Source organism: Coregonus lavaretus, assembly GCF_964263955.1.
Source record: "Coregonus lavaretus genome assembly, chromosome: 18".
In the NCBI taxonomy this organism is placed as follows: domain Eukaryota; kingdom Metazoa; phylum Chordata; class Actinopteri; order Salmoniformes; family Salmonidae; genus Coregonus; species Coregonus lavaretus.
Genome location: NC_140005.1, coordinates 18,321,298 through 18,347,270, shown reverse-complemented (window position 1 = coordinate 18,347,270; position 25,973 = coordinate 18,321,298). Strand labels below are relative to the sequence as shown.

Here is a 25,973-nt window from a genome sequence, read left to right as displayed (position 1 = left end):
CTTGGGCACGGGGACTATGGTGGTCTGCTTGAAACATGTTGGTATTACAGACTCAGTCAGGGACATGTTGAAAATGTCAGTGAAGACACTTGCCAGTTGGTCAGCACATGCTCGGAGTACACGTCCTGGTAATCCGTCTGGCCCTGCGGCCTTGTGAATGTTGACCTGCTTAAAAGTCTTACTCACATCGGCTACGGAGAGCGTGATCACATAGTCGTCCGGAACAGCTGGTGCTCTCATGCATGCTTCAGTGTTGCTTGCCTCGAAGCGAGCATAGAAGTGGTTTAGCTCGTCTGGTAGGCTTGTGTCACTGGGCAGCTCGCGGCTGTGCTTCCCTTTGTAGTCTGTAATAGTTTTCAAGCCCTGCCACATCCGACGAGCGTCAGAGCCAGTGTAGTATGATTCAATCTTAGACCTGTATTGACTCTTTGCCTGTTTGATGGTTCGTCGGAGGTCATAGCGGGATTTCTTATAAGCGTCCGGGTTAGAGTCCCGTTCCTTGAAAGCGGCAGCTCTACCCTTTAGCTCAGTGCGGATGTTTCCTGTAATCCATGGCTTCTGGTTGGGGTATGTACGTACGGTCACTGTGGGGACGACATCATCGATGCACTTATTGATGAAGCCAGTGACTGATGTGGTGTACTCCTCAATGCTGTCTGAAGAATCCCGGAACATGTTCCAGTCTGTGCTAGCAAAACAGTCCTGTAGCTTAGCATCTGCGTCATCTGACCACTTTTTTATTAACCGAATCACTGGTGCTTCCTGCTTCAGTTTTTGCTTATAAGCAGGAATCAGGAGGATAGAGTTATGGTCAGATTTGCCAAATGGAGGGCGAGGGAGAGCTTTGTATGCGTCTCTGTGTGTGGAGTAAAGGTGGTCTAGAGTTTTTTTCCCTCTGGTTACACATTTAACAGGATTGTGTCGCGACGCAGATCTGAGGAAGGGTACCAAAAAAGTCTGCAGCATTGAAGGTCCCCAAGAACACTCCTTCATTCTTAAATGGAAGAAGATTGGAACCACCAAGACTCTTCCTAGAGCTGGCCGCCTGGCCAAACTGAGCAATCGGGGGAGAAGGGCCTTGGTCAGGGAGGTGACCAAGAACACGATGGTCACTCTGAGAGAGCTCCAGCGTTTTTCTCTGGAGATGGGAGAACCTTCCAGAAGGACAATCATCTCTGCAGCACTCCACCAATCAGGCCTTTATGGTAGAGTGGCCAGACGGAAGCCACTCCTCAGTAAAAGGCAAACGACAGCCCGTTTGCCAAAAGGCACCTAAAGGACACTCAGACCATGAGAAACAAGATTCTCTGGTCTGATGAACTCTTTGGCCTGAATGCCAAGCGTCACGTCTGGAGGAAACCTGGCACCATCCCTACGATGAAGCATGGTGGTGGCAGCATCATGCTGTGGGGATGTTTTTCAGCGGCAGGGACTAGGAGACTAGTCTGGATTGAGGGAAAGATGAATAGAGCAAAGTACAGAGAGATCCTTGATGAAAACCTGCTCCAGAGCGCTCAGGACCTCAGACTGGGGCGAAGGTTCACCTTCCAATAGGACAACGACCCTAAGCACACTGCCAAGACTATGCATACTCTATTGCGCTCCACACTGCGCTTTCCCACCTGGACAAAAGGAACACCTACGTGAGAATGCTATTCATTGACTACAGCTCAGCATTCAACACCATAGTGCCCTCAAAGCTCATCACTAAGCTCAGGACCCTGGGACTAAACACCTCCCTCTGCAACTGGATCCTGGACTTCCTGACGGGCCGCCCCCAGGTGGTAAGGGTAGGTAACAACACATCTGCCACGCTGATCCTCAACACAGGGGCTCCTCAGGGGTGCATGCTCAGTCCCCTCCTGTACTCGCTGTTCACCCATGACTGCATGGCCAGGCACGACTCCAACACCATCATTAAGTTTGCAGACGACACAGCAGTGGTAGGTCTGATCACCGACAACGATGAGACAGCCTACAGTGAGGGAAAAAAGTATTTGATCCCCTGCTGATTTTGTACATTTGCCCATTGACAAAGAAATTATCAGTCTATAATTTAAATGGTAGGTTTATTTGAACAGTGAGAGACAGAATAACAACAAAAAGATCCAGAAAAACGCATGTCAAAAATGTTATAAATTGATTTGCATTTTAATGAGGGAAATAAGTATTTGACCCCCTCTCAATCAGAAAGATTTCTGGCTCCCAGGTGTCTTTTATACAGGTAACGAGCTGAGATTAGGAGTACACTCTTAAAGGGAGTGCTCCTAATCTCAGCTTGTTACCTGTATAAAAGACACCTGTCCACAGAAGCAATCAATCAATCAGATTCCAAACTCTCCACCATGGCCAAGACCAAAGAGCTCTCCAAGGATGTCAGCGACAAGATTGTAGACCTACACAAGGCTGGAATGGGCTACAAGACCATCACCAAGCAGCTTGGTGAGAAGGTGACAACAGTTGGTGCAATTATTCGCAAATGGAAGAAACACAAAATAACTGTCAATCTCCCTCGGCCTGGGGCTCCATGCAAGATCTCACCTCGTGGAGTTGCAATGATCATGAGAACGGTGAGGAATCAGCCCAGAACGACACGGGAGGATCTTGTCAATAATCTCAAGGCACCTGGGACCATAGTCACCAAGAAAACAATTGGTAACACACTACGCCGTGAAGGACTGGAATCCTGCAGCGCCCGCAAGCTCCCCCTGCTCAAGAAAGCACATATACAGGCCCGTCTGAAGTTTGCCAATGAACATCTGAATGATTCAGAGGAGAACTGGGTGAAAGTGTTGTGGTCAGATGAGACCAAAATGGAGCTCTTTGGCATCAACTCAACTTGCCGTGTTTGGAGGAGGAGGAATGCTGCCTATGACCCCAAGAACACCATCCCCACCGTCAAACATGGAGGTGGAAACATTATGCTTTGGGGGTGTTTTTCTGCTAAGGGGACAGGACAACTTCACCGCATCAAAGGGATGATGGACGGGGCCATGTACCATCAAATCTTGGGTGAGAACCTCCTTCCCTCAGCCAGGGCATTGAAAATGGGTCATGGATGGGTATTCCAGCATGACAATGACCCAAAACACACGGCCAAGGCAACAAAGGAGTGGCTCAAGAAGAAGCACATTAAGGTCCTGTAGTGGCCTAGCCAGTCTCCAGACCTTAATCCCATAGAAAATCTGTGGAGGGAGCTGAAGGTTCGAGTTGCCAAATGTCAGCCTCGAAACCTTAATGACTTGGAGAAGATCTGCAAAGAGGAGTGGGACAAAATCCCTCCTGAGATGTGTGAAAACCTGGTGGCCAACTACAAGAAACGTCTGACCTCTGTGATTGCCAACAAGGGTTTTGCCACCAAGTACTAAGTCATGTTTTGCAGAGGGGTCAAATACTTATTTCCCTCATTAAAATGCAAATCAATTTATAACATTTTTGACATGCGTTTTTCTGGATTTTGTTGTTGTTATTCTGTCCCTCACAGTTCAAATAACCCTACCATTAAAATTATAGACTTATCATGTCTTTGTCAGTGGGCAAACGTACAAAATCAGCAGGGGATCAAATACTTTTCTCCCTCACTGTATAGGGAGGAGGTCAGAGACCTGGCCGTGTGGTGCCAGGATAACAAGCTCTCCCTCAACGTGATCAAGACAAAGGAGATGATTGTGGACTAATATTGCTCCCAAGAAGCTGACCCTTTCCTCCCTACTAACAATATACTCCTGATGATGTCGAGACTCCGAGACACACACAGCTTCACCAAAACGTGTGGTTTGAGACCTCGCGATGAAGCACTTACAACAATACGGCGAGGTTTGGTGCACACAACACATTCACTTTTCTTTTGTAAAAAGGTCCCTTTTTGAAGAGCACTGACAAATAACGTGGAGAGAAAGATGATAACTATGAGAGGGGGGGGCAGAGGTTTTGCCCAAGCTACTTCAGTTGCATTGAAGAGGACTTAGTGCAGATGGATGGTGCACTACAGAATGCCATGGATATAATTCAAGCTGCCAGCTTAATCAGGATGTTACCAGGAAACAACCTGCAAAAAGGAAGGAGCAATTGTTTGCTGACCCCTAACCCCTAACCCCAGAGCCCATTATAGATTGTCATAAATTATTTTTGCCCCTTTTATGTTGGGTGGCTCAGGATTTCAGCTGGGGTTTCTGGGGAATTCAATGAGGGCCACCCAGAGCTGAATACTGAGGAAAGAAATGTTCCCAAAATCCACATGCATTAGGCATCCGTTTCTCATAGCCTCACATGGACAGATTAAAGTGTACATCTCCCACCAAAAGAAATAATCTTTGGGTTTTTTCTTGTTGGGACTCGGAGGTTGGGCTATGTTAGCTGTCCAAATTTGGTTGAAACTGGTATTTTGTATAATAGGTTTATGAGTCCATGTGTTTTTTCCAGGCCCTAAAGTAGATTTTGAGCCAGGCACCTTTTGTTATATTGAAATGGCATGACTTTTATGTAAGTTATGAACCAGTTTTGCTCTGTTTATAACCCCTCTGTTTACTAGTTGACTTTTAATGTTTCCAGTGCTGAGGCACTTTATTTTCCTGCCTGGTACTCTACATAAATTTACATTGAATTGAATGTTTGTGCCCATCTCTGACATTGGTTTACATGTCAATTAATGCAAAAGCTACCATAGTACCTTGATCTCTTACACACACACATCAGTACATTCCTGTTACACCTACACCTCAAGTACAAGCAGACCTTGAATACCAAGGTGAAATCATATTCACTGGAAAAATCTGTGAACGCAAATATGGAGCAAATCCATCAGGCATTTTGTCTCTGTGTGTTAATTTGACATGTATGTTCTTTCAGGCTATCCATGGAGGGATTCTTCCATCTACTGGAGAGCATCGAATAACTATTCCACAGAGGAGAAAGAAATGTGTACTGGGTCTCATTAGTTGGTGATAGCAAACACAACAAAGTGGTCAGTTAAGCTGTTTCCGTCATTAGAAATTATATTGGTCTTAAATTTGGCTGCAATTCCTTTCATTATCAACTAGTGTTTGTGGATCTGGAGGAAAATGTATTATCATGCCGCCAAGGGCTCTCACTTTAAATTAAGTGTCATCACTTGGCACAAACAACGCTCTTGCAACACATCTTGGTTTCTAAGGGTTTTTGAAAGAAATTGTATTGTCATAGTAACCACCACTTTGCAGCTGAATCATGGTTCTTCTGGCTTTTGGGAGTCAGGTAAATTCACTGGCTGTCACGCCCTGGCTCTGGGGACGCTGGTATATTGAGCCAGGGTGTGAGTGTTCTTTATGTTTTGTGCTCGTTGTGTCCGTTCTAGTTGTTGTATTTCTATGTTGGCCAGAGTGGTTCTCAATCAGAGGCAACGAGTGTCAGCTGTTGCTGGTTGTCTCTGATTGGGAACCATATTTAGACAGGCTGTTTTCCCACAGTGGTTGTGGGATCTTGTTCCAGTGTGGTTTGTGTTAGACCGTGGACGTCACGTTATCGTTTGTTGTTTTGTTCGTGTAATTCACTAATAAAAAAGTATGTTCGCATTCAACGCTGCGCCTTGGTCCTCTGTTCCCGACGATCGTGACACTGGCTATGTGGCATTTGAAACAAAAGTGACCACTTGTCTAATGATATTCTATTTGTGTACACGATAAAGATTTTTTTTTTTTATCAATAATTGTTTGCCATCGAAAGCAGGGAAGGAAACAACATGCCCAACATCTTGCCCAATTATGTCCTTTTTGCCAGAATGATCAGAACTACTGTCACCTAGTTGTCAGCTAGTGAGTTGTGAGTGTTAGTCCTGCCGTGGCCTTTGCCATGTGTTTGCTGTGTGTGGTGTGACTCGTCCCTAACGTGGGGTGTACAGAGAACAGCTGCTGTGCTCTATACCCCTGACCTGTGGGCTGCTGGACTGAGCCCCGGGTTCCATGGCGATGGCTCACTCCCCTCTATATATTCTGCAGCCTTTGTAACGCCAGGGAAGGCTTGAATGGAGAGGACCTTGATGCATTTGGAGCAGTCGTCCTTCATCAGCTTCAGAGGTTGTCATAGACCATGATAAAAGGGATGCCTGTTACCCAAAGAGATAGTTAGCTTTAACTGGTCGACCACCGAGCCCAGGAAAATAAGGTAAGGTTTCTGTGAACTGTGCACCAGATAATTCTTTTTGATGTCACTGTTTTTGAAAATTATATTTATCATTTGATGCATTCTGGTAGGTGAGGCAGTTAAAATGATCTTCAGGTTCATGCTGGTCAGCACAGTAATGTTATGACCCTTTGAAATGAAGCCTTCATGTACAGGATGTTTCTTTCTTTGTGTCCTTGTTATTTTTTCTAGAGAAAATTATGATTGCTTTTGATATTATTTTTTGATCATTATTCAAGATGGCAAATATGTGCATTAAGACCATTGGTAGAAAAAAGCTTAAATTGGTCTTGCTGTTTCAGGGTCCCTCTGTATTATATTTGCTAAATCTTGCACCAAGCCTGAGTGAATCAAAATGGGGACATTTTGAACTCTCTGTTCCTGTAATAAATGTGAGCTATAATAGAGTCATTCAGACCAGAGATATCAGTGCTCTACAAGTGACCTAGTTCAATAGACCAATCTTACCGTCAAAATGAAAAGTGAACCGATTCAAAGATGAATCCACTTCAGACAAAGAGCAGATTAGTTCCTGTGTGTTTTTCTTGACAGTTTGACTAGAGTTCAGATGAGGGGGGGAGAACACATTTAGAACAGGTTGAGATTGGATCGAATGGCCGTGAACTGGTCTCCATTCTCCACAAATGTGAAGGTCATTTGTGTAACCTCCAGCAGTAGCCTAACTCTATGTGTGTGAATGTCATGAGCAAATTAAATGCCCTATCTGTGACTGGTTTCTTTTGAAAATGAGGAGCTACACATTGAACCATAGCTCCAAGCTCTGCTATGCCTGAATACTTCATTGATTTCAGAAAGACCTTTTCTGCTCACGTGTATTCAGGCAAAAATAAAGAATCCTGAGATGTTTTAAACCCTACTGTGGTTGCTTGACTTTTTCTCAGTATGTAGCCAACTTATGTGTCGTTAGGTTAACTTCCATTCACAATTATAAATTAAGTTCCCATTCTTTTCAATATATCAAGATGTCAAACTATTCCACTTTTCCTTTGTGTGTACCATGTGTTTTTCTTTGCATCTACAAGGATTTTCACCATACATGCATGAATGAGCCGAAAACATGAAGAACATGATGGTTTATATTTGTGAAGTGTTTACAGTATATGGATACATTCTCTCACTGTAAGGAAATATGTTTATGTTGTATCTTACTATGGTACATATTCATTCAGACAACAAGCCTGTGTTCCTCCCTCACGATGCTGTGTGTCTCCACCCCTGTCCTCCACTCTGCAGCTCCTGTCTCCCCCCTGATGCTGCTCCTCTGTGGGATCGCTGGTTCAAGCACGCCCTTCTGCTGAAGGACCACCATGTCCTCACCACCAAGCGCCTCGTCCAGCTGTTCACTCCACTGCTGCTATAGCACCAAGGTATGCATCTCACAATACACTAGAGTACAGTTTATTTTACATACAGAACAGATTCCAGGGGTTTGAATCCCAGGTTTTCTCCACTTCTGGCTTGTTACTGAAGCAGTCATCATGCACTGCAAGCACACAGGGCTCTAAAGTGCGACCAATTTGGTCGCATATACTCCAAAAATGTTGTTTTGCCACCTGGAATTTCTATTTGGGAGCACCAGTTTATTACTTTATTACTTTCCAACCCCACCACCCCTTCCCTAATTGGAGTAAACTAGTGAACAACAATGCTTAGGCCTCTACTTCCAGCTTATACATACTATATACATTTTATGGACACAGTCAATTTTACAATAATTCTATTTTGTTTGTTTTTACTCCTGAACTTCCTCTACCCTCAACCTCTCCGATCATTTTCATGATGTTCATCCGGTTTTTATTCTATATGCCATATCTTTCTAACTGTAATAATAATTGTTTTAGTGATAACGCTTCGCTCTACCATACTTTCCGAGTGCCCTAAAGACAAAAGCGAGCGCATATTCGTTAACATCATGGTTGTATGGAAGACTATTAGGGCCAAGTGATTTAAAAAAATTGATAGGTGGTGGTACCAGTTTTTAGTTTTTTGCATGGATAGTACTTAGAGAACTTGAAATACAAGGATAAAGTCGAAACTTCTAGAATAAAGTTTAAATAAATTTTTGAGAATAAAGTCTAAATTAAATTGCCAATATTTAGACAAAGTGGCAATATTTCGACAATAAAGTTGAAATTAAACTTAAAGAATAAAATCTAAATAGTTTGAGTAAACTCAAAATTATATTTTGAGAATAGACTTTACATTTTATTTAGAGAATGAAGTAAAAATGTTGAGAATAAAGTAAACATTTTGAGAATTAAGTCGCAGTTATATTTCAAGATTAAGGTAGGGGATTTGGTTAATTGCATGCCTCCATGTTGTTGTGCACTGTATAAATGACCTGGGAAAACCTAAGGCTTTAGTAACAAGGGTTCCACTCACAAAACATAACGGCTAAAGCATCTATGCAGCCATTTATTGCAATATCATGTGCTTCCAGTTTGTCATTGTGTCCATATGCCATATCGCCTTGGGACCCTTGGTCGTACACTGCCGTCGGCGTCGTGCGTGACTAAGCTTCACAAAAAAAGTATTTAGTCAGCCACCAGTGGAGCGGACTGCTCTGGCTCCGGAGTGGAACCGCTGACCGGAGCTGGACTTGAAACCGGTGGAGCGGACTGCTCTGTCTCCGGAATGGATCCGCTGACCGGAGCTGGACTAGGCACCAGTGGAGCGGACATTTCTAGTGACATTTATTTGGTTACATCCATAACAATGAGCTAATGAGGCGCAATTTCGACTGGCATAGAAAAATCTGCTCACTTGTCAGAGGAGCTAGCCAACAACACAGCTAACACAATCACTTCAAACTGAAGCTGGAAAGAATGCAAACTAGCTGCACGTTTTATCTTTATTCAATTGACATTTCTATTACTTTTCTTCTTCTTCTTTTTTTTTTTTTGGGGGGGGGGGGGGGTTGATCAGCTTTAATATTGCAGATAGATTGTAACTTCCATCAATGTAATTGTCTGCATCACTTCCAATCCCCCATATGTTTTTTTCCCTCGCAAATATATATATATATACAGTGGGGAAAAAAAGTATTTAGTCAGCCACCAATTGTGCAAGTTCTCACACATAAAAAGATGAGAGAGACCTGTAATTTTCATCATAGGTACACGTCAACTGTGACAGACAAAATGAGAAAAAAAAATCCAGAAAATCACATTGTAGGATTTTTAATGAATTTATTTGCAAATTATGGTGGAAAATAAGTATTTGGTCAATAACAAAACTTTCTCAATACTTTGTTGTATACCCTTTGTTGGCAATGACACAGGTCAAACGTTTTCTGTAAGTCTTCACAAGGTTTTCACACACTGTTGCTGGTATTTTGGCCCATTCCTCCATACAGATCTCCTCTAGAGCAGTGATGTTTTGGGGCTGTCGCTGGGCAACACAGACTTTCAACTCCCTCCAAAGATTTTCTACGGGGTTGAGATCTGGAGACTGGCAAGGCCACTCCAGGACCTTGAAATGCTTCTTACGAAGCCACTCCTTCGTTGCCCGGGCGGTGTGTTTGGGATCATTGTCATGCTGAAAGACCCAGCCACGTTTCATCTTCAATGCCCTTGCTGATGGAAGGAGGTTTTCACTCAAAATCTCACGATACATGGCCCCATTCATTCTTTCCTTTACACGGATCAGTCGTCCTGGTCCCTTTGCAGAAAAACAGCCCCAAAGCATGATGTTTCCACCCCCATGCTTCACAGTAGGTATGGTGTTCTTTGGATGCAACTCAGCATTCTTTGTCCTCCAAACACGACGAGTTGAGTTTTTACCAAAAAGTTATATTTTGGTTTCATCTGACATTCTCCCAATCGTCTTCTGGATCATCCAAATGCACTCTAGCAAACTTCAGACGGGCCTGGACATGTACTGGCTTAAGCAGGGGGACACGTCTGGCACTGCAGGATTTGAGTCCCTGGCGGCGTAGTGTGTTACTGATGGTAGGCTTTGTTACTTTGGTCCCAGCTCTCTGCAGGTCATTCACTAGGTCCCCCCGTGTGGTTCTGGGATTTTTGCTCACCGTTCTTGTGATCATTTTGACCCCACGGGGTGAGATCTTGCGTGGAGCCCCAGATCGAGGGAGATTATCAGTGGTCTTGTATGTCTTCCATTTCCTAATAATTGCTCCCACAGTTGATTTCTTCAAACCAAGCTGCTTACCTATTGCAGATTCAGTCTTCCCAGCCTGGTGCAGGTCTACAATTTTGTTTCTGGTGTCCTTTGACAGCTCTTTGGTCTTGGCCATAGTGGAGTTTGGAGTGTGACTGTTTGAGATTGTGGACAGGTGTCTTTTATACTGATAACAAGTTCAAACAGGTGCCATTAATACAGGTAACGAGTGGAGGACAGAGGAGCCTCTTAAAGAAGAAGTTACAGGTCTGTGAGAGCCAGAAATCTTGCTTGTTTGTAGGTGACCAAATACTTATTTTCCACCATAATTTGCAAATACATTCATAAAAAATCCTACAATGTGATTTTCTGGATTTTTTTTCCTCAATTTGTCTGTCATAGTTGACGTGTACCTATGATGAAAATTACAGGCCTCTCTCATCTTTTTAAGTGGGAGAACTTGCACAATTGGTGGCTGACTAAATACTTTTTTCCCCCACTGTATATATATATATATATATATATATACACATACACACATACATACACATACACAATCATACATACATACATACATACATACATTAATACACATACATATACAGTGGGGAAAAAAAGTATTTAGTCAGCCACCAATTGTGCAAGTTCTCCCACTTAAAAAGATGAGAGAGGCCTGTAATTTTCATCATAGGTACACGTCAACTATGACAGACAAAGTGAGAAAAATTCCAGAAAATCACATTGTAGGATTTTTTATGAATTTATTTGCAAATTATGGTGGAAAATAAGTATTTGGTCACCTACAAACAAGCAAGATTTCTGGCTCTCACAGTCCTGTAACTTCTTCTTTAAGAGGCTCCTCTGTCCTCCACTCGTTACCCGTATTAATGGCACCTGTTTGAACTTGTTATCAGTATAAAAGACACCTGTCCACAACCTCAAACAGTCACACTCCAAACTCCACTATGGCCAAGACCAAGGAGCTGTCAAAGGACACCAGAAACAAAATTGTAGACCTGCACCAGGCTGGGAAGACTGAATCTGCAATAGGTAAGCAGCTTGGTTTGAAGAAATCAACTGTGGGATCAATTATTAGGAAATGGAAGACATACAAGACCACTGATAATCTCCCTCGATCTGGGGCTCCACGCAAGATCTCACCCCGTGGGGTCAAAATGAGCAAAAATCCCAGAACCACACGGGGGGACCTAGTGAATGACCTGCAGAGAGCTGGGACCAAAGTAACAAAGCCTACCATCAGTAACACACTACGCCGCCAGGGACTCAAATCCTGCAGTGCCAGACGTGTCCCCCTGCGTAAGGCAGTACATGTCCAGGCCCGTCTGAAGTTTGCTAGAGTGCATTTGGATGATCCAGAAGAGGATTGGAAGAATGTCATATGGTCAGATGAAACCAAAATAGAACTTTTTGGTAAAAACTCAACTCGTCGTGTTTGGAGGACAAAGAATGCTGAGTTGCATCCAAAGAATACCAAACCTACTGTGAAGCATGGGGGTGGAAACATCATGCTTTGGGGCATTTTTTCTGCAAAGGGACCAGGACAACTGATCCGTGTAAAGGAAAGAATGAATGGGGCCATGTATCGTGAGATTTTGAGTGAAAACCTCCTTCCATCAGCAAGGGCATTGAAGATGAAACGTGGCTGGGTCTTTCAGCATGACAATGATCCCAAACACACCGCCCGGGCAACAAAGGAGTGGCTTCGTAAGAAGCATTTCAAGGTCCTGGAGTGGCCTAGCCAGTCTCCAGATCTCAACCCCATAGAAAATCTTTGGAGGGAATTGAAAGTCTGTGTTGCCCAGCGACAGCCCCAAAACATCACTGCTCTAGAGGAGATCTGCATGGAGGAATGGGCCAAAATACCAGCAACAGTGTGTGAAAACCTTGTGAAGACTTACAGAAAACGTTTGACCTGTGTCATTGCCAACAAAGGGTATATAACAAAGTATTGAGAAACTTTTGTTATTGACCAAATACTTATTTTCCACCATAATATGCAAATAAATTCATTAAAAATCCTACAATGTGATTTTCTGGAATTTATTTTCTCATTTTGTCTGTCATAGTTGACGTGTACCTATGATGAAAATTACAGGCCTCTCTCATCTTTTTAAGTGGGAGAACTTGCACAATTGGTGGCTGACTAAATACTTTTTTCCCCCACTGTAGATCTGTTGTATAGTGTCTTGTGTTACTACAAAACCTCTCTGAATTACACGAAGATACAATCATCTGTAGCCTTGCATTTATCCATTACTGTTGATTTCACTTTGCACAAACTTCCTTCTGAAAAGACCCAATCTGTGGTGCAACCTCTTCAAGGTCCTAATACTTAATACAATAATATGGTTACTATGTGGTAAAAGAGCAAGGAATTCCTTGTTACTAAAGCCAATTCTAAAGTATAGTTTCACCAGGTCATCTAACTCAGGCATTTCAACGGTGGCATGCACAGCAACAGGGAGCCAGGGAAGCATGCACTTAACCAAATGTGACCGACAGCCTTGATTCGGTCTTATGTAGCAAAATTTGAAATTGTGTTTTTTTTTACATTGGATAAAAGCAGAGACACAGAGCTACACCATGGTATATCATACACTGCATTTAAGGGAACAATGGGAAAGTAATTCTGCTTTGAAAGTTGATAAACTTGTAATCTCACTTTTGAGAAAATGGCCTTTGAATTTTTTGGTACCTACTGAAGAGCCAGCCAGCTAACGTTAGCTAGCTAGCTAACAGTACACTTTGTCTACACCCATTCAGCATCATTCACACCCTCTTAAGCTTTAGCCCCACCCATCTCGTTTCGCTCTCGGAGCGTTCAGAGCGCACACTTGATGCTCTGGCCAACGAGTAGGGTTGATCCGAGCGTTCTCACCTTACAACGGCAGTCAAGCACCCAAGCTAACTGGCTAACATTGGCTAGCTTGCTAGCTACTTCCAGACACAAAATTGGGATTATGGTTCATTGTTTACCTCTGGATAACATGAAAAAAGCCTAACCAGCTCTGCTAGGGCGAGTAAAATGGTCAGTGGGGTATACTCTGCTAGGGCGAGTAAATTGGTCAGTGGTCATTTAATGAGAGAACAGACTTATTTTACGAACACACCCGAAATGGTTACTTGCATAGTGGAGTCTTTTGTTAAGACATGTAGCTAGCTAGGTAAACAATGAACCATAATCCCAAATCATGACGTTACTACCCTGCATGAATCTGCAGGTTTCTAACCAACCAGGTTCAATGTTAGCTAGTTAACATTAGGCTCAAACTAGCCAAGCAAGGGGCTCTGAGATATGAATAATAAGATCATACACGTAATGTTAGCTAGCGAGCCAGCCAGCTAATGTTAGCTAGCTAGCTAAACAATGAACCCAACTCATGACACTACTACCCTGCATGAATCTGCAGGTAGCTAACCAACAAGGTTCAATGTTAGCTAGCTAACATTAGGCTCTAACTAGCCAAGCAAAGTCAAGCGAAACAATGGACCATAATCCCAACTCATGACATTACTACCCTGCATGAATCTGCAGGTAGCTAACCAACCAGGTTCAATGTTAGCAAACTAATGGCTCTGAGATACGAATAATACGATCATACACATAACATTAGCTAGCGAGCCAGCCAGCTAACGTTAGCTAGCTAGCTAACAGTACACTTTAACTTGAAATGAAAACACTTTCTGTCAAAATTAGAAACGTGTAATATCTGAAAATGTAGCTAGCTAGAAAATTCAAATGGTTCTCCTGTGTAGTAGTGACCTGCGACATACGCCTAGTTTCCTGAAACGAGTCACAAATCCCCTACTTTAATCTTGAAATATAACTGCAACGTTATTCTCAAAATGTCTACTTCATTCTCAAAATGTTTAATTTATTCTTTAAATACAATTTTGACTTTATTCAAAAAATATTGTCACTTTATTCACAAAATATTGCCACTTTATTCACAACATGTGATGGACTTTATTCTAAAAGTTTTTAGAGTACTATCTGTGCAACAACAAAAAAATCGAAGTACCACCACCCATCACCGTTTATGTATTTTTTCTCTTCACTTGGCCCTAATACTCTTCTGTGTGGTTGTACCATTACTACAGAGAAAACGGCTTGTTTCTAGCCCAAACAGTTCAAAAGACACGACTCATATTACCGGTGCAATGTTTTTTTCTTCCAACGTTGGATTGGTGGGCCTCAGTTTACATTTATAAACCATGTCGCGGGCCATTCTAAAACTACTCATGGGTCATTTGTTTACACTTTGTACAGTCATGTTACCTCATTAGCTAGCTATCTAGCTAACAACCTGGTAACTTTACTAGTAGGCTATATCCGAACATTTGGGGGCATAGAAAGAAAGGAAAAGGGATAGCTTCTTCAGGAGATCATTGATCGTAGCAATGAATGAATGACTGATCTCTTGCATGTCCTCACTCACAAACATAGATGTTCAATGTAATGCATCTAAATAGGAAAATAGTGCTTTTACACAATGTAGAAACCTAATATTCAGTAACACCTATTTGTATGAACATTTTAGCTTTTTATAATAAACAAATGTATTTACAGGGTTACATTATTAGTTTCTATGGCACAACATGTGCTTCAAAAGTAGCTAAAACATACATTATTGGCCCAATATATATACAGCTGTGGAAAATATTAAGAGACCACTGCACATTTTTCTTAAATCAGCATCTCTACATGTATGACAGCCATTCCATTCCAGTGTCTGTTGAATTCCAACACAGGCACACCTCATTCTACTGAATTAGGTACTGATTAGGTGATCACATCACATCTTATTTAACGAGGATAAGTATAAAAACCACTGCTGTGGTCATCACCATCCTCTTGCAATAGGACCAGCTGGATGGCAAAAACAGTGCTAATAGTACCTCAAAAGTAATATTAATCAAAAAATAACTATTGACCATGCCAAAAGAGTTGAAAAGGAAAGTTTTGAGTGAGGAAAAGAAGGGTTCAATTCTGGCTTTACTGGCAGAGGGATACAGTAAGCGTCAGGTTGCTTCCATCCTTAAAATGTCAAACACGGCGGTTCATAAGAACAAGGTCAAGCAGCAGACATTGAGGACAACAAAGCTACAGACCAGCAGAGGGCAAAAACGACTCTCTACTGACTGGGATGACCGCCAACTCATTCGAATGTCACTCAACAACAGTAGGATGACATCAAGTGTCCTACAAAAAGAATGGCAAACGGCAGCTGGGGTAAATTGCACGGCGTAGACGGTTCGAAACAGGCTCCTAGGGGCAGGGCTGAAGTCGTGCAAAGCTAGAAAAAAGCCCTTCATCAATGAGAAGCAAAGAAGAGCCAGGCTGAGGTTTGCAAAAGACCATAAGGATTGGACCGTAGAGGACTGGAGTAAGGTCATCTTCTCTGATGAGTCCAATTTTCAGTTTTGCCCAACACCTGGTCGTCTAATGGTTAGACTGAGACCTGGAGAGGCCTATAAGCCACAGTGTCTCGCACCCACTATGACATTTGGTGGAGGATTGGTGATGATCCATGTAGGGCCCCGTGTAGCTCAGTTTGTAGAGCATGGCGTTTGCAACACCAGGGTTGTGGGTTCAATTCCCACGGGGGGCCAGTATGAAAAAACAAACAAACATGTATGCACTCACTAACTGTAAGTCGCTCTAGATAAGAGCGTCTGCTAAATGACTAAAATGTTTTAAAAAATGATCTGGGGGTGCTTCAGCAAGGCTGGAATCGGGCAGATTTGTCTTTGTGAAGGACGCATGAATCAAACCATGTACAAGGTTGTCCTGGAAGAAAATGTGCTTCCTTTTGCTCTGACACTGTTCCCCAACTCTGAGGATTGGTTTTTCCAGCAGGACAATGCGCCATACCACACAACCAGGTCAATCAAGGTGTGGATGGAGGACCACCAGATCAAGACCATGTCATGGCCAGCCCAATCTCCAGACCTGAACCCCATTGAAAACTTCTGGAATGTGATCAAGAGGAAAATGGATGGTCACAAGCCATCAAACAAGGCCGAGCTGCTTGAATTTTTGCGCCAGGAGTGGCATAAAGTCACCCAACATCAATGTGAAAGACTGGTGGAGAGCATGCCATGACGCATGAAAGCTGTGATTGAAAATCAGGTTTATTCCACCAAATATTGATTTCTGAACTCTTCCTAAGTTAAAACATTACTATTGTGTTGTTTAAAAATGAACATGAACTTATTTTCTTTGCATTATTCGAGGTCTGACAACATTGCATCTTTTTTGTTATTTTGACCAGTTGTCATTTTCTGCAAATAAATGCTCTAAATTACAATATTTTTATTTGGAATTTGGGAGAAATGTTGTCAGTAGTTTATAGAATAAAACAAAAATGTTATTTTTACCCAAACACATACCTATAAATAGTAAAACCAGAGAAACTGATCATTTTGCAGTGGTCTCTTTATTATTTCCGCAGCTGTATATAGGCCATATCTCAATCGATAAAAATAAAGAATTCTGGTGCTGTGATGAGGTGTGAAGGAAGGAGTCAGGCGCAGGAGGTAAAACACCGAAGTCCAGAGTTTATTCCGTTTGCATAAATAAAACGCACCCAGCGTCAGTACGAAACTATCAGAAGGGAAATATTACACCTTGGCAATAACGTATGGAAGAGTAGCTCAACCGAGCTACTCACTCTCACAATGAAACAATCACTCACAAAGACAAGGGGAACAGAGGGAACACTTATACACATACTAATTAGGGGAATGAGCACCATGTGTGTGTGATTGACAAGACAAGACATGACAAGTGGAGTGATGAGAATGGGATCGGCAGTAGCTAGTAAGCCGGTGACGACGAACACCGAAACCTGCCCGAACAAGGAGGGGAGGCAGCCTCGGCGGAAGTCGTAACAGTACCCCCCCCTTGACGCGCGGCTCCAGCAGTGCGCCGACCCCGGCCTCGGGGATGGCCAGGAGGACGCGGAGCAGGGCAAGTCGGATGGCGACGGTGGAAATCCCTCAACAGGGAGGGATCGAGGATGTCCCTCCTTGGGACCCAGCACCGTTCCTCCGGACCGTACCCCTCCCACTCCACTGACGACGCACAGCGTGCTGGAGGCGAACGTAGGCAGCGTCCCAAGTCGACTCCGCACGCGGAAACCAGTCATCCACCGCAGGAGCCTCGGTCTGGCTCTGGTGCCACGGTGCCAGGACCGGTTGGTAACCCAAAACACATTGGAAGGGTGTTAGGTTAGTGGAGGAGTGGCGGAGAGAGTTCTGAGTGTATTCTGCCCATGGTAGGAACACCGACCACTCCCCCGGCCGGTCCTGACAGTAGGTCCGCAGGAACCTACCCACATCTTGATTCACCCTTTCCACCTGCCCATTACTCTCGGGGTGAAATCCAGAGGTCAGGCTGACCGAGACCCCCAGATGTTCCATGAACGCCTTCCAGACTCTAGACGTGAACTGGGGACCTCGGTCGGACACTATATCCTCTGGTACCCCATAGTGCCGGAAGATGTGAGTAAACAGAGCCTCTGCAGTTTGTAGGGCCGTGGGGAGACCGGGCAGAGGAAGGAGGCGGCAGGACTTCGAAAAGCGATCCACAACGACCAGGATAGTGGTGTTACCTTGGGAGAGGGGAAGATCAGTAAGAAAATCAATACTAAGGTGAGACCATGGTCGTTGTGGAACTGGTAAAGGTTGTAGCTTACCCGCTGGGAGGTGCCTAGGTGCATACACCCTCACGTCCAAGGTAGGCCACCAGTACTTCTCGGTCAGGCAGGGCATTGTACGACCGATACCTGGATGACCAGAGGAGGGTGTCGTGTGTGCCCAGTAGATCAGACTATCACAGATAAGCGCAGGCACGTACTGCAGCCCAGCTGGACACTGCGGTGGAGATGGATCTGTGCGTAATGCCTGTGCTATGTCCGCGTCCATCGCCCATACTACCGGCGCCACAATGCATGAGGCCGGGAGTATGGGGGTGTTGTTTCTGGGCCTCTCCTCTGTGTCATACAGCCGAGACAGTGCGTCTGCCTTCACGTTCTTCGTACCCAGAATGTCTCTCGACCGGTGGCTCCCCCCTGCTCCATCTGCTCGGTGTCAGAGTCGTCCGGAGTGGGAACGGGCAGACCCCTACCAGGACGTTCTCTGGCTGCTAGCAGATTGTCCAGCCGGATGGCCATGTCCACCAGTTGAGAGCGCAATAGCATGGCATCACGGCAGGCTAGCTCCTGTCGTACGTCCTCCCTTAGGTGGCACCGGAAATGGTAGATCAGGGCCCGCTCGTTCCACCCGGACCCCGCTGCCAGCATCCGGAACTCCAGCGCGTAATCCTGTGCGGTCCTCGTCCCCTGCCTCAGATGGACCAGTCGTTCGCCCGCCAAGACAAGACATGACAAGTGGAGTGATGAGAATGGGATCTGCAGTAGCTAGTAAGCCGGTGACGACGAACGCCGAAACCTGCCCGAACAAGGAGGGGAGGCAGCTTCGGCGGAAGTCTTGACAGGTGCTCCTAAATTTTATGTTGTGCTCCTAACTTTTATAAGTTGGGACACCAGTGCTATGAATGAAAAAGTTTGATTTAGAGCCCTGCAAGCACGTCATGCATTACAAGGATATCTTAGATTTTTTACAGACAACACGATATCAGGGGCTTTCGAATGTTAGTTGGCTTTCAAAGATAGTTGCCATTGTATGGACAATCGATGTTAAGAAGGCGATAGCACTTTGGGCCTCTTTGTCTCTGTGTGTGTGAAATGCAGTGATTCCCACTCATCAGATTACAACACAGGATGACCTTGACCGAAGGGAAACTCTGACCCATGCGCTAATTGCAAATAACAGGCTCTGCCCAGACTCCTTTCATCCTGTGGCTTATTCTCCTGAAAAACACAGGCCTTTAATTTGTTATTAGCTGAAGTATTGCCGTGGCCAAGGCCCGTGTGAGTGAGGCAGGCATTAGACCTTCTTCACAACCGAGGCGGGAGTCTTTGAAAGTCCCTACTCATTGACCTTGCAGCAGAGTATGCCTAATTAAACCGGCGATGAAATTACAGTGACTATTCACCAGGCCCACATAGGCTGAAAGATAGAGATAAGAGTAAGGGACCCATATTGCATCTCATCTTCCTTCCTGAATCCTCTCTGTTACTTTCTTTGTTTGTGTGCTCAGGGTTGTCATTGTAAATGAGAAACATGTAAATGTATTACAAACCAAATCAATGTGTACGTTTATACAGATTCATCTCTTAACATTGGATGAAGGAGTAGGAAATATTTGTCCTTCACAACAAAGGAGAAGTTTATTTCTTTGAATATAATCAGTTTTGAAAAATAACAATCTTATTTGTATTCAATAAAGGGCTGTTAGCGTTTTAGCTCTGGTTCTTGTGGTGGAGCTAGAGATGTTGTTGTGACATCCCTGACGCAAGAGAGAGAGGCTGTAGAGGCTCTTGAAAATATGAACTGTCAAAGAGAAGAGAGGTGCCGCCATCCTGATCATCATGTCCAAGTGCACCAGGAAGAGCTTGAGTGTAAACCTCTCACTCACTCAGTCACTCAGTCACTCAGTCATTCAGTCACTCACGCACTCACGCACTCTCTCACTCTCTCTCTCTTTCTTTCTTTCTCTCTCTCTCTTTCTATCACAAACACTCACAACATCTTATTCTCCTTCACTGTCACACAAGAGAGCAAACAGAATTTCCATTCACGTCTTGCCACACAGCCTTCACCACTGTAACAAACGGGAGCATGCAGCTAGCATGCACACTCAAAGAGGCCCTTTGAGTATTCAAGGGCCAACAGTTGCATTCATTGATATTTAAAATGCAGTGGTTTGTGAGAGCTCTCCCTGCTCCGTGGTACATTTGACTGTATTTAAAAAGAGAAATATCAGGAATAAGGATCAGGACATTTTTGATTGTCAGTGTTGAAGAGGAGATCAGATTGGAGTTGGTGTTTGTTCCCCTCTCGGGATATGAAAGCATGTACACACTGTCAGTCTCCCAATGACCTGCCGATAACAACTAATATTGTACATGTACTTAAAGTTTGTCCGTGTCTAAAATCCTCCTGATCATCCCCTTCATATTAGTGCTCATTAAAAGTTGTGAACAGCCATCTGAGCTGAGAGGCAGCCTTTGAAGACAAGAGAGGGCCTAACTCTCAGATGATGATGGCTGGTTTGATACGGTGAAAGGAATCCGTATGTCATCACACAGTATCCTCGTCTCCCAGGAGATAAATAAGTGGAGAGGAAGGAAGAGAGCAGTTTGTCTCTATCCTCTCTGCCAAGTGGAGATATCTTAACGTGTTTCACATTAATGTGAGGATGATTGCATTCCTTAGGTGCTTGTCTAATCTCATGGGAGGGGGAGAGGGAGAAAGAGGGAGAGAGAGGGAGAGAGAGAGATGTGCAGTGCTCTGTACCACAGCCAGGCCTGGTAGATTACTTGTTTAATTGGTAGGAGTTCAATTTGACGCTCCCTTCACAATGTGGGAGTAATTAGAATGTGTTTTTAATTTGCCATGGTTGCAGGCCAAAGTGCTGCTGAGGACACTTTTGTCCCGGTCCAGCGAGGAGTGCCCCACGGTGGAAGTGGACAGTGAGTCGTCTTCCTGTGGCCTTCCCTAATTCCTCTACGACAGTGCTGCGGAGGTCCGACCAGTCAGACCTGCTCAGGAGCACCACGCCGCAGGGATGCAAGGTCATTATCGCTCTCTCACCATGTCGTCTGGCCACTACAGTAGCTAATGTGCTAGTGCAAGTAGTGATGCATCACTTTCCGGGTTATGATAGTGAACTGTGTAACCAGCCTCAAGACTAAAATTAATGAGGGAAGTTGGGAGTATGACCATGTCCAATGATGCCTGTGTTTTTAGACTAGAACTATTTCAATCAGAAGTAATTTGCAGATATTGCAAGTTTAGTTTTCACAACATCTCAAACTGAAAAAAGTCAGTAATTGCCCAGCGAGACAGAGAGAGGTTTTGGATGTTGGCAATGGTAGAATGGTACCATTTCTGTTAAGTATGAACAATCGCTGCACTGAAATGAAACTTCCCCCATATGACAAAGAATCACAACACTTTTAACGTAGGCCTCTTTTTGAATCCCTGGCAGCCTGTCTTCATAGGGCTCTCTATTCAGACAAAGGGAAAACCAGAGTCCCAGCCTCCCCCTGTCTCTGAGCTCTGTGTGGGCCTCCCTTTCTGACAGGACTACAAAGTGGTGAAGAGGACAGCCAGGACGAGAGCCCCGTGGAAAGTATTCCTATTAGAGGTAAAAAGGCAGCGCCGAGCCCTGCATTCAGAGTTCTTGTGTGGTGTTTGTTTTCCTCCCACAGCCACTGATAATGGGCTCTTTTAAATGGATGGCTGTGGCAGGATGATCAAGGTAAATCTGGGGTCAAAGTCCTACCTGAAGAGCTGTGCAGTTCCTCTAATTATCTTGGAGAAACAGTGCATGCTTTCAGCTGGCCAGAGCAGAGGCGTGGCCATATTGATAATTCGCACCCGCATAATGCACCCGTATAATGCAACGGTTTAATTGTCAGGACACCGGGGTGTAGCTAGAGATCGGTCATTGGTTCTCATTATCTTCTAAACAATGCTTTGCAGCAGCATACCTGAAAAGACGAGATGTGAAGGCATGCTGGGTTCCAGTCCACACCAGAATCTCAGAAATGTAAAACAATCTATTGTTTCACTTGGCTATCATAGATTTCATACTGAGCGTTTCATTTGTGAGCATCTACAATGGCGCAAGACCACAGGACCAGTCCAGTTTCAAATCGCAACTAATCAAAAGCTAAATATTTTTTGAAAAGAGACATTTACAGTCCAGTTTCATGGCTGGAGCCACTGCTGGGCAACAGTAAGTGATGTCTATCTGTTACCACACACTGGCAACACAAGCTGAAGGTAATGAGTTAAGAATGTGTAGCTGTATATGCTTAAAGTGACATGCATTTGTTAGTCCTCGCAAACAATTCTACAGACAGAACAACTACAATGGACAGATACTTATATATACAGTGCATTCTGAAAGTATTCAGAACCCTTGACCTTTTCCACATTTTGTTACGTTACAGCCTTATTCTAAAATGCATTAAAAAAAAAAAGAATCTTAATCAATCTACGAACAATACCCCATAATGACAAAGCGAAAACAGGTTTTTAGATTTTTCTTTGCAAATGTATTAAAAATAAAATACAGAAATATATTATTAACATAAGTATTCAGACCCTTTGCTATGAGACTCGAAATTGAGCTCAGATGCATCCTGTTTCCATTGATCATCCTTGAGATGTTTCTACCACTTGATTGGAGTCCACCTGTGGTAAATTCAATTGATTGGACATGATTTGGAAAGGCACACACCTGTCTATATAAGGTCCCACAGTTGACAGTGCATGTCAGAGCAAAAACCAAGCCTTGAGGTCGAATGAATTGTCCATAGAGCTCCGAGAGGATTGTGTCGAGGTACAGATCTGGGGAAGGGTATCAAAAAATGTCTGCAGCATTGAAGGTTCCCAAGAACACAGTGGCCTCCATCATTCTTAAATGGAAGAACTTTTGAACCACCAAGACTCTTCCTAGAGCTGGCCACCCAGCCAAACTGAGCAATCGGGGGAGAAAGGCCTTCTTAGGGAGGTGACCAAGAACCCGATGGTGACTCTGACGGAGCTCCAGAGTTCCTCTGTAGAGATGGGAGAACCTTCCAGAAAGACAACCATTTATGGTAGAGTGGCCAGACGGAAGCCAGTCCTCGGTAAAAGGCACATGACAGCCCGCTTGGAGTTTGCCAAAAGTCACCTAAAGGACTCTCAGACCATGAGAAACAAGATTCTCTGGTCTGATGAAATCGAGATTGAACTCTTTGGCTTGAATGCCAAGCGTCACATCTGGAGTAACCCTGGCACCATCCCTACAGTGAAGCATGGTGGTGGCAGCATCATGCTGTGGGGATGTTTTTCAGCGGCAGGGACTGGGAGACTAGTCAGGATCGAGGGAAAGCTGAACGGAGCAAAGTACATAGAGATCCTTGATGAAAACCTGCTCCAGAGCGCTCAGGACGTCAGACTGGGGCGAAGGTTCACCATCCAACAGGACAACGACCCTAAGTACACAGCCAAGACAATGCAGTAGTGGCTTCGGGACAAGTCTCTGAATGTCCTTGAGTGGCCCAGACAGAGCCTGGACTCAACTCGATCGAACATCTCTGGAGAGACCTGAAAATAGCTGTGCAGCGATGCTCCCCATCCAACCTGACAGAGCATGAGAGGATATGCAGAGAAGAATGGGAGAAACTCCAAGCTTGTAGCGTCATACCCAAGAATACTTGAGGCTGTAATCGCTGCCAAAGGTGCTTCAACAAAGTACTGAGTAAAGGGTCTGAATACTTATGTAAATGGGATATTTCAGTTTTTTATTTGTAATACATTTGCAAAAATGTCTAAAAACCTGTTTTTGCTTTGTCATTATGGGGTATTATGTGTAGATTGATGGGGAAAAAAGCAGATTTAATCAATTTTAGAATAAGGCTGTAACGTAACAACATGTGGAAAAAGTCAAGGGGTCTGAATACTTTCCGAATGCACTGTATTTGTCATATAAATGTTACATTGTTTCATCATTTCTGTAAGGCCAAACATACATTTGTTGCCCACAGAGTTCAAAGTATTCGTGCCCACAAATAGCGCGCTTGGATGCGAAAACTGAACCCCTAGCCTGAAACTTGGATTTAAACAACTATATTGCTATTATGTTGATTTACCATGGTGTGTTAGTGTGTCATCATCTTTAGACAAATTTACAGCCTTTCAGCTTCTCTATTGATTTTGAAGCCTGTGTAGTTGTCAAATATGATACCTAATCCACTGTATATGGAAGTAGTTAGTGTTTTATTTAAAGAAAATCCGTCAATCTCTTCTGAGTAGGGAGGCCTGCCTAATACAAAGATAATGTGGAGAGTGATTATGGTGTCGTGGAAACTGTTTCTCCTCTTGGCGTTAAATACACAGTTTAGCCTGCCCTGCTCTGTTTTTACCCACTCTGTTCATCAGAAGGCCCAAAGAGCCAGCCATCGGAGCGTGTTGTCTCATCAAACTCACAGCCTCTGAAAGTTCGAAACCTGGGTCTTGAGTCAATATTTAACTGGGGCATTTTGTGTTTTTTGAACAGAAACAAAAGCATATCAGCTGCTTAAACAGTCTGCCACGCAGGAGAGGCAGCAGAGCTCTGGAGACGAGGAGGAGGAGGATCTGTCAGGTAAGGCGAGACATCACCCGCACCACCACACACCACCCCTCCAGCCAGCCACTGTGGCCTAATCATCGGTCAACACTGACCATATGTCTCACCGTCCCATAAAGAATTGGTATGAGTGTTGTATAAAGAATATACCCACCATGTGTCCAGATTTCTTTGAGTCAGTCAAGGGACACAGCTTTCATCTGTGCTTTTCCTCTTCATCCATTTACATGTATGTGAATACACAACATCGCTTATCATGTAATAGATTTATTGATTGATTGATTTTATTTGCCAGTTAATAAAACACATAAACACACAGTACATACATTTAAAAAACGTGACAGGGATATGACAAAATAGTCAGACACTTATTTCCATTGTGGGTCCCTAAATTCCATGGTGCAAAAACATTACAACATTAAACTACATAGATACTGATACATTACATACATACTTTTTTAATTTTATTCTATTGCTCCATAGATACTGATACATTACATACAGCCATGAAAAGTTGTTCTATTGCTCCATAGATACCGATACATTACATACAGACATGATCATTGCCAGGTTTTGACATTCTTTTTAAATGTAGTTATGAAAATAGATGCACAAATCAAAATGTTTGATATGTCTTGTTTGCTCTTTAAGGAATAAATTATGGCTATGAAGTGGATACCGGGAGAGTTGAGCGCTCCTCTCATCAAGACCCTTACCCTTGGTAAGAACATTATTATTATTCACTCCCTTTATGGGAAATAGGCCACCAGACAGCAAAGTGGATGATGTACATTTGCATGTGGCTCTCATAATTCCCTGTTAATTTCCATTAGATCAACGGTGTGCCACCCATTAACTTGTGCATGAAAACAAAAGGTCAGACTGTTATCAAGCCTAAAGCTTGCTCTCACTATTTATAGGGTTCATGTTTCAGGAGGCTAGCTATAAAAGCAGTCCGTTGTGGTACTACGTATACAAATATAAAATCAAGTATATAATTAGTCGACTGTTTTTAAAGGAAGACTCAGAAGGATGAGTTTTAAGATGACACATCCTTTTAATTTCCAGAGCTTCCACACATCCTGAATTTCATTTAGGGCTGCTCAAATCAAAGCGCTGAGTGGTAGGAAAATAACATCTGAATATCAACATGACTTCATCCAAATCTGCAATTGTGCAGTCCCCAGAGCGCCTCTTCACCGGGAGCCGATTTGGGAAGGTAATGGCTGGGTAAACGTTATGAGGAATAATCTTCTCTGATTTCATGTGATTACTGGGCACCACGCTGACACAAGGGCTCAACATGTGCGTCTCCCTGGCCAGCCAGTGGGCTCTCCCAGTCTACCTATTAGCAGAGGAAAATACATAATGGCCCATCTCTATTGAGGCGTTACTGTCTGCC

The 25,973-nt window shown here is 43.7% G+C and overlaps 1 pseudogene across 1 annotated transcript in view; it reads left to right on the top strand.

The window, feature by feature from the left end:
- The window catches only part of LOC311145339 (centrosomal protein kizuna-like), a 43,035-nt pseudogene that overhangs the window by 5,730 nt on the left and 11,332 nt on the right, over positions 1-25,973 (top strand). The window contains exons 4-10 of the transcript in view: positions 4,849-4,968; positions 5,973-6,138; positions 7,411-7,544; positions 20,852-21,020; positions 21,533-21,595; positions 24,500-24,586; positions 25,223-25,292. The product of the transcript in view is annotated as a centrosomal protein kizuna-like (transcript). The remainder of the gene's footprint in view (positions 1-4,848; positions 4,969-5,972; positions 6,139-7,410; positions 7,545-20,851; positions 21,021-21,532; positions 21,596-24,499; positions 24,587-25,222; positions 25,293-25,973) is intronic.